Source organism: Rutidosis leptorrhynchoides, chromosome 9 (assembly GCF_046630445.1).
Source record: "Rutidosis leptorrhynchoides isolate AG116_Rl617_1_P2 chromosome 9, CSIRO_AGI_Rlap_v1, whole genome shotgun sequence".
Lineage (NCBI taxonomy): Eukaryota > Viridiplantae > Streptophyta > Magnoliopsida > Asterales > Asteraceae > Rutidosis > Rutidosis leptorrhynchoides.
The window spans coordinates 62,597,004-62,605,726 of NC_092341.1; positions in this window are offsets into that span (position 1 = coordinate 62,597,004).

Below are 8,723 nucleotides of genomic sequence, written 5' to 3' on the forward strand. Positions count from 1 at the left end.
TTCGGTTTAAAGATAAAGAGAGGATTGGTTGGGTTGTTTAAACAAAGAAAGAAAGAGAAGAATTCAAGTGGTGGTATGAGGAAGAAAAAGGAGAGTGGTGCTCATTTTAAACTTGTGGATTGTATGTGATATATTTTCCTCGTTGATCAATTAGTAGTGTAATGTATAACTATAGATAAAGTAAAGAGTTGGTAGTTAAAGTTATAATATGATAGTTCAGTTTAATTGCAAAAGCCAACACAACAAATATAGTAACTCAATAATTGATATTAATTGTTAATCTTCAACAGTAATTTAATCAACAACTAATTAGAATAGGGAAACATCTGTGGGTTTGAATTGTGTATTGTATTAATACAAAAGAAATATGTGTGGTTCTTCATGCGTGTTTGTATGTAGGCTATATATATAAATTTTATAGGCTTAGTTGGATTACACTTGATAAAAAGGAAAACTCAATTGTGAGGTAAGTCAAGAAAATGTACCTAGAAAGTTAATAAATTTCGGTAGCAAACAAAGAGATAAATTAAATATTCAATAATTTAAATTTCATAATATTAAATATGTAATTATATGTTTATATATATATATATATATATATATATATATATATATATATATATATATATATATATATATATATATATATATATATATATATATATATATATGTTATCTACACACAACAGTTCGTGAATCGTCGGAAATAGTCAAAGGGTAACTGAATATATAAAACATAGTTCCAAAATTTTTAAGACTCTACATTATAGACTTTGCTTATCATGTCGGGATCATATAAAGATTAAGTTTAAATTTGGTCGGAAATTTCCGGGTTGTTACACCAATGATCAGCTCTTAGCAGCCCATGTGAGTCACCTAACACATGTGGGAACCATCATTTGGCAACTAGCATGAAATATCTCATAAAATTACAAAAATATGAGTAATCATTGATGACTTATTTACATGAAAACAAAATTACATATCCTTTATATCTAATCCATATACCAATGACTAAAACCACCTGCAAACACTTTAATTCTTCAATTTTCTTCATCTAATTGATCTCTCTCAAGTTCCATCTTCAAGTTCTAAGTGTTCTTCATAAATTCCATAAGTATAGTTTCATAAAAATCAAGAATACTTCCAAGTTTGCAAGTCTACTTCCAAGCTTTCTAATCCATTCCAAGTAATCATCTAAGATCAAGGAACCTTTGTTATTTACAGTAGGTTATCTTTCTAATTTAAGGTAATATTCATATTCAAACTTTGATTCAATTTCTACAACTATAACAATCTTATTTCGAGTGAAAATCTTACTTGAACTGTTTTCGTGTCATGATTTTGTTTCAAGAACTTTCAAGCCTTCCAAGGATCCTTTGAAGCTAGATCTATTTTTCTCATTTCCAGTAGTTTTATCCAGAAAACTTGAGGTAGTAATGATGTTCATAACATCATTCGATTCATACATATAAAGCTATCTTATTCGAAGGTTTAAACTTGTAATCACTAGAACATAGTTTAGTTAATTCTAAATTTGTTCGCAAACAAAAGTTAATCCTTCTAACTTGACTTTTAAAATTAACTAAACACATGTTCTATATCTATATGATTTGCTAACTTAATGATTTAAAACCTGGAAACACGATGAACACCATAAAATAGGATATACGCCGTCGTAGTGAAACCGGGGGCTGTTTTGGTTTGGATAATTAAAAACTATGATAAACTTTGATTTAAAAGTTGTTCTTCTGGGAAAATGATTTTTCATATGAACATGAAACTATATCCAAAAATCAAGGTTAAACTCAAAGTGGAAGTATGTTTTCTAAAATGGTCATCTAGACGTCGTTCTTTCGACTGAAATGACTACCTTTACAAAAATGACTTGTAACTTATATTTCCGACTATAAACCTATAATTTTTCTGTTTAGATTCATAAAATAGAGTTCAATATGAAACCATAGCAATTTGATTCACTCAAAACGGATTTAAAATGAAGAAGTTATGGGTAAAACAAGATTGGATATTTTTAATCTTTTTAACTACGGGAAATGTTTAACAAATCTATACAAATCATATCCTAGCTAACTTATATTGTATTATACATGTATTCTAATATATTATGTAATCTTGGGATACCATAGACACGTATACAAATGTTTTGACATATCATATCGACCCATGTATATATATTATTTGGAACAACCATAGACACTCTATATGCAGTAATGTTGGAGTTAGCTATACAGGGTTGAGGTTGATTCCAAAAATATATATACTTTGAGTTGTGATCTAACCTGAGACGTGTATACTCTGGGTCGTGGATTGATTCAAGATAATATATATCGATTTATTTCTGTACATCTAACTGTGGACAACTAATTGTAGGTTACTAACGAGGACAGCTGACTTAATACACTCAAATCTTTAAAACGTATTAAAAATGTTGTAAATATATTTTGATCATACTTTGATATATATGTACATATTTGTATAGGTTCGTGAATCGATCCGTGGCCAAGTCTTATTTCTGAGGAAGGAAATATCTGTGAAAGTGAGTTATAGTCCCACTTTTAAAATCTAATATTTTTGGGATGAGAATACATGCAGGTTTTATAAATGATTTACAAAATAGACACAAGTACGTGAAACTACATTCTATGGTTGAATTATCGAAATCGAATATGCCCCTTTTTATTAAGTCTGGTAATCTAAGAATTAGGGAACAGACACCCTAATTGACGTGAATCCTAAAGATAGATCTATTGGGCCTAACAAACCACATCCAAAGTACATGATGCTTTAGTACTTCGAAATTTATATCATATCCGAAGGGTGTCCCGGAATGATGGGGATATTATTATATATGCATCTTGTTAATGTCGGTTACCAGGTGTTCACCATATGAATGATTTTTATCTCTATGTATGGGATGTATATTGAAATATGAAATCTTGTGGTCTATTGTTACGATTTGATATATATAGGTTAAACCTATAACTCACCAACATTTTTGTTGACGTTTTAAGCATGTTTATTCTCAGGTGATTATTAAGAGCTTCCGCTATCGCATACTTAAATAAGGACAAGATTTGGAGTCCATGCTTGTATGATATTGTGTAAAAACTGCATTCAAGAAACTTATTTTGTTGTAACATATTTGTATTGTAAACCATTATGTAATAGTCGTGTGTAAACAGGATATTTTAGATTATCATTATTTGATAATCTACGTAAAGCTTTTTAAACCTTTATTGATGAAATAAAGGTTATGGTTTGTTTTAAAATGAATGCAGTCTTTGAAAAATGTCTCATATAGAGGTCAAAACCTCGCAACGAAATCAATTAATATGGAACGTTTTTAATCAATAAGAACGGGACATTTCACTCTCTACCTGAGGATGATTACCTTCATAGGGAACTTCCTGGATGTGTCTACTCTTCAATACCTTAGCACCCGCATAAACCCGCAATCCTATGGTCTCATCCTGTTCTCTACAAACCTGTAATGGACCCCCTTGGTTCCTATCAACACCTAAATACTCTCCAATGAGAGTAATAAAAATACCTCCTCCTATTATACTCCCGTCCTGCATTCCTTCTACCATTTTAGATAAATAAAAACCAACACAATAAGGGATATTAACAAAGCTTCTCGGGTCTCGAACACACTTTTAGGTAAAATAAATCATGTAAGTTCATTTTCTCCTTATTGTGACCTTTCTGTGTAATCGAGTTAGCCAAAAATCTATGAATTACACGAAGCTCGGCTTTGTTAATATGTAAGTAGGAGTGTTTTCCTCCCAGTGTAAAAACATTATAGTTTGACATACGCCTCCAAACGGCGTTCGCGTCAAAATTCATATCTACCCTTTCACCACGATAAATCAAATTCATACAATCGGGTAGTAGCAATTCACTAGGAGTGTAAATCTGTAATGCCCTAGCCATGTCCATCATGGACATTCTGTACATCCTACCACCAAGGATAAATCTAAGAAAACTTCTATCATCTAACCTATCCACATCAACATTTAACGCTATAGTACTCATCAGATCAACACACTATTCCTTATATACAGGTCTACGAATGATGAAAAGACGTTCCCAATCTGTAAAAGAAGAACTGCCATACCTTTGAATCAAATGCTGTCTAACACGGTCAGCTAGATGGACCGTTTCTAAAGGATTCCAATCAATTACCCTCGGCACCTCTACCTCTTTTATTACCAATTTAAATTTATTACTTTGATATGCCGGGTAATCTCTCCATCGTCTATCGAATCTCAGATTAGGATGCAACATGTGTTCAGGAATCGTTGGGTATTCTACAGGCGGATGCATCGGAAATACTATGAATTCATTAGGTAGCTGTAGTGGATCATAATAAGGTACATGTTGATCAGGCTGATGTTGTTGTTCCTGTTGTGGTACTTGTTCAGGTTCTGGCTCGTATTGCATTTCTGGTTCTGGTTCTGGAGCTGGAGCAGGTCGTCTAGATGATGATGATCCTGAACCTCCAGTATCGGCTTTCTGCAAAACACATTAAACACAAAATTTGTGCATCTAAATATGCATTAGTGTTAGCAAAATAACAACTTAAATTAACCACAATAACATGTTAAATCAAACTTAAACTTATACGCATTTTCACAATTTTTACAATTCTACACTTTTTCAAATAAGCACATATGAAAATGTAGACAAAGTTCATAAGCATTTAACTCAAATAACATGTCAAAATAGTCATTACTAGCAATTAAACAAGTCTCAAATGGAAAATATATCAAATTAATCATGTTCATGAATTTTGTACCTAAAAAGTCCACTTTAATCTTCAAAAATCATGTTTAGGATCAACGTTTGGATCATTTAGATACCTAAACATGTTACACTACTCAATTTAGCAATAATTCATGACAAAAATCGGCCATAACCGGTTTATATCAAAAAGCTCCAAATTGCTCAAGAACACAAACCCTAGATTTCTAAAATTTTTGAAGTTTTTGGCTTCAAATCATGTTAAATAGCATCAATCTAGGTTATACATGCATAAAATACTACCAATTTAACACTAATTACACTAGAAATTAACAAAATTGCATTTAGGTAAAATATTGATAATTATCACAAAAACTAGAAAATTTATGAGTTTAGGGGTGTAATTTTTACCTTCTTTGAAAAGCTTCTGAATAATTTCATGATTAGAGTGAGAAATTTGACGAATTACGGTGAATTTTGGCGAATTTTAGAGGTGATTTAGGAGATGGTTCGTGTATTTGTGTGTGTTTTGTGTGAAGAACAGCTCGCTGAGAGTTTTTGATCCTGGCCAGTTTTTCAGCTCCATGCGATCGCATGGAGTTGAATTGTAAACCCCATGCGATCGCATGGGGGTCCGGGTACAGTGAAAATTGCTCTTTTTTTTTTTATAAAACCTTATACTTAATAAAACATAAAATTAATAAAATTTTAAAAATCTGTTTCTTTTTAGGATGAGGGCGTTTCAGATCGTTGTCCTAGTCCGTCCCTCGACAAAATTTTAAAATTTGTCAATTCAAAGCGCGGTTTTAAAAGTAAAGATTTTTGGGTTTTTTTACTGTTTTTGGCATACTTTAATTCAATAAGATTAAAAATAATGATAACAAAAGTTCTCGCCCCTCCCTTGGGTAGAGCAATTTCGGTTCAACGACCTAGTCTTCAACTCACGACGAATTTTAAAAATCAAATTTTTAACTTAACGAAATAAAGTAAATTTTTGTTTTTAAATTCACACCAAACTTAAATTTAAGATGCATATTAAAAATTCATATTAAAAATTCACACCAAACTTAAATTATATTTTTGTTTTTATACATACAAACTTATATTAAAAATATTAATTTTTCAAATATTTACAATTTTTAAATATATTGATTTAAAAAGTTTACAATATTTTAATATTAATTTTAAAAACAAAGTAAAAATAGAATTAAAAATCTTTTTAGCCTTTTATCCCACTTTAATTAATCAAATATTATCAAAAATATACGCCCCTTTTTTCGATAAAGTAATTTCGGTTCCATGACCTAATTTAACTCATGACGAATTTTTGAAATATTTTGGTTGATTGATTAAAGATATTTATACCTTAAGAATAAACGGTAAATTTCGCAGTGATGTAGTAAATTTTTGTATGATATTAATAATTTCGGTCGCAAGACCTAATTTTATCGAATACCAATTTAATACTTTATAGCGAACAAATTAGCGTTTATTATCAAAAGGTTAAAAAATAAAAAAAAAATAAAAAAAAAAACTGTACAAACTTACATGTGAAATAGATTTCTTAGTGATATACTCTAGCCCACTCATAAGATAGTCGGACTAATTGGTTTTCCATAGCTACATAGGCGTAACCTCGAGCATTCAACGTTTTTCTTCTAAACATATGAACGGTCCGTCTCTGCATAGAGTAACAAATTCGGTATTGGAATATGTTTGATTCGTCGAACATTTTCCTTCGTGTGACCATTTTCCGCATTTGTGACATCTTTCAAGGTGTCGTGCTCTTCTTTTCGCTGCGGATTTTGATTTTCCTTTACCAAATTGTAACTTATTATTTTCGCATCTGGATTCTTTTCTTACTCCGTCCAATTTACCTCTGATTAATGATACTATTTCACTTGGAAGGGTGTCATTATTACGTTTAGTGATCAAAGCGTGTAGCATTAGACCATGGTTTAATTCACAGGAAGTCTTCATCTCGTAAAACCTAAAAAAAAATAAAAATTCAGAATGGGGGGAGAAGACTAGTTCTTTAGGGTCTGCTAGGGAAAGACCATTCGGGTTCCATTTTCGAGAACTACACGAAAACAGAAAATCTAACTCTAACATAAATACGTATTATCCTTTAAAGACTTGATTCTCCCCACACTTAGTTAGCCGTGGTGTCGAAATTGTGATTAACTTCGTTGTCGACTTCCATCGGACTATCTGTGTAATGTTTAACTCTGTGACCATTAACCTTAAATTCAATCCCATTTGAATTTATTAATTCTACTGTTCCGTATGGGAAAACTCTTTTGACTATGAATGGTCCAGACCATCTTGATTTCAATTTTCCAGGAAATAGCTTGAATCGTGAATTGAAAAGAAGAACTCTGTCTCCTTCTTTAAATTCTTTTGAACTTCTGATTCTTTTATCATGCCATTTCTTCGTTCTTTCTTTATAGATTAACGAATTATCATATGCTTCATGTCTCAATTCTTCTAATTCATTTAATTGACTTAACCATAGACGTCCCGCTTCATGTAAATCAAGATTACATATCTTCAAAGCCTAAAATGCTTTGTGTTTAATTTCTACTGGAAGATGACATGCTTTTCCGTAAATGAGTCTAAAAGGTGTGGTTCCAATTGGAGTTTTGTAGGCTGTTCTAAAAGCCCAGAGTGCATCCTCCAATTTCATGGACCATTCCTTCGGATTTGATCCTACGGTTTTCTCTAGAATACGTTTTAAAGCTCGGTTGGTATTTTCAACCTGTCCACTTGTTTGTGGATGATAAGCAGTGGAGATTTTATGAGTTACTCCATATCTTTTAAGAACTTTCTCAAGTTGATTATTACAAAAATGAGTTCCCCGATCACTTATTAAAGCTTTCTGTGTTCCAAACCTTGCAAAAAGACGTTTTAAAAAGTTGACTACAACTCGTGCATCGTTAGTTGGGAGAGCTTGTGCTTCCGCCCATTTAGATACATAATCAATGGCTACGAGAATGTAGAGATTATTATGAGATTTTGGAAATGGACCCATAAAGTCAATACCCCAAATGTCAAATACTTCACATACTTGAATGACATTTTGTGGCATTTCATCACGTTGACTTATTTTTCCGGCCCTTTGACATGCATCACAGGATTTGCAATGAAGGTGTGCGTCTTTGAAAATTGTAGGCCAATAGAATCCAGCATCATAAACTTTTCTTGCTGTGAGCTGAGGCCCATAATGCCCTCCTGTTGGTCCTGTGTGACGATGGTTTAAGATTTTACTATCTTCATCTCCGAATACACATCAGCGTATTATTCCATCGGGACAACTTTTAAACAAATGTGGATCTTCCCAGAAATAGTGTTTTATATCACTAAAGAATTTCTTTCATTTTTGGTACGACAATCCTTTTTCAAGGAATCCACATACTAAGTAGTTTGCATAGTCTGCAAACCATGAAATTTCATTATAATCTATCTTCAATAGATATTCATCAGGAAAGTTATCTTGTATGGCTGATTCATTTAGAACTTCTAATTCAGGATTTTCAAGACGAGAAAGATGATCAGCGGCGAGATTTTCTGCTCCCTTTTTGTCTCGGATTTCAATATCGAACTCTTGTAAGAGTAAGATCCAACGGATTAATCTTGGTTTGGCATATTGTTTCGAAAATAGGTATATAAGAGCAGAATGGTCGGTATAGACCACCGTTTTAGCTAGAACGAGATATGAACGAAATTTGTCAAAAGCAAAGACAATAGCAAGGAGTTCTTTTTCAGTAGTTGTGTAACTTGTTTATGCTCCTTGTAACGTCTTACTAGCATAATAAATAGGTTGAAATCGTTTTTCAATCCTTTGTCCTAAAACGGCTCCCATTGCAAAATCACTTGCATCGCACATAAGTTCAAACGGTAAATTCCAATTTGGTGTTATCATGATCGGCGCATTAGTGAGTTTTTCTTTAAGAATATTA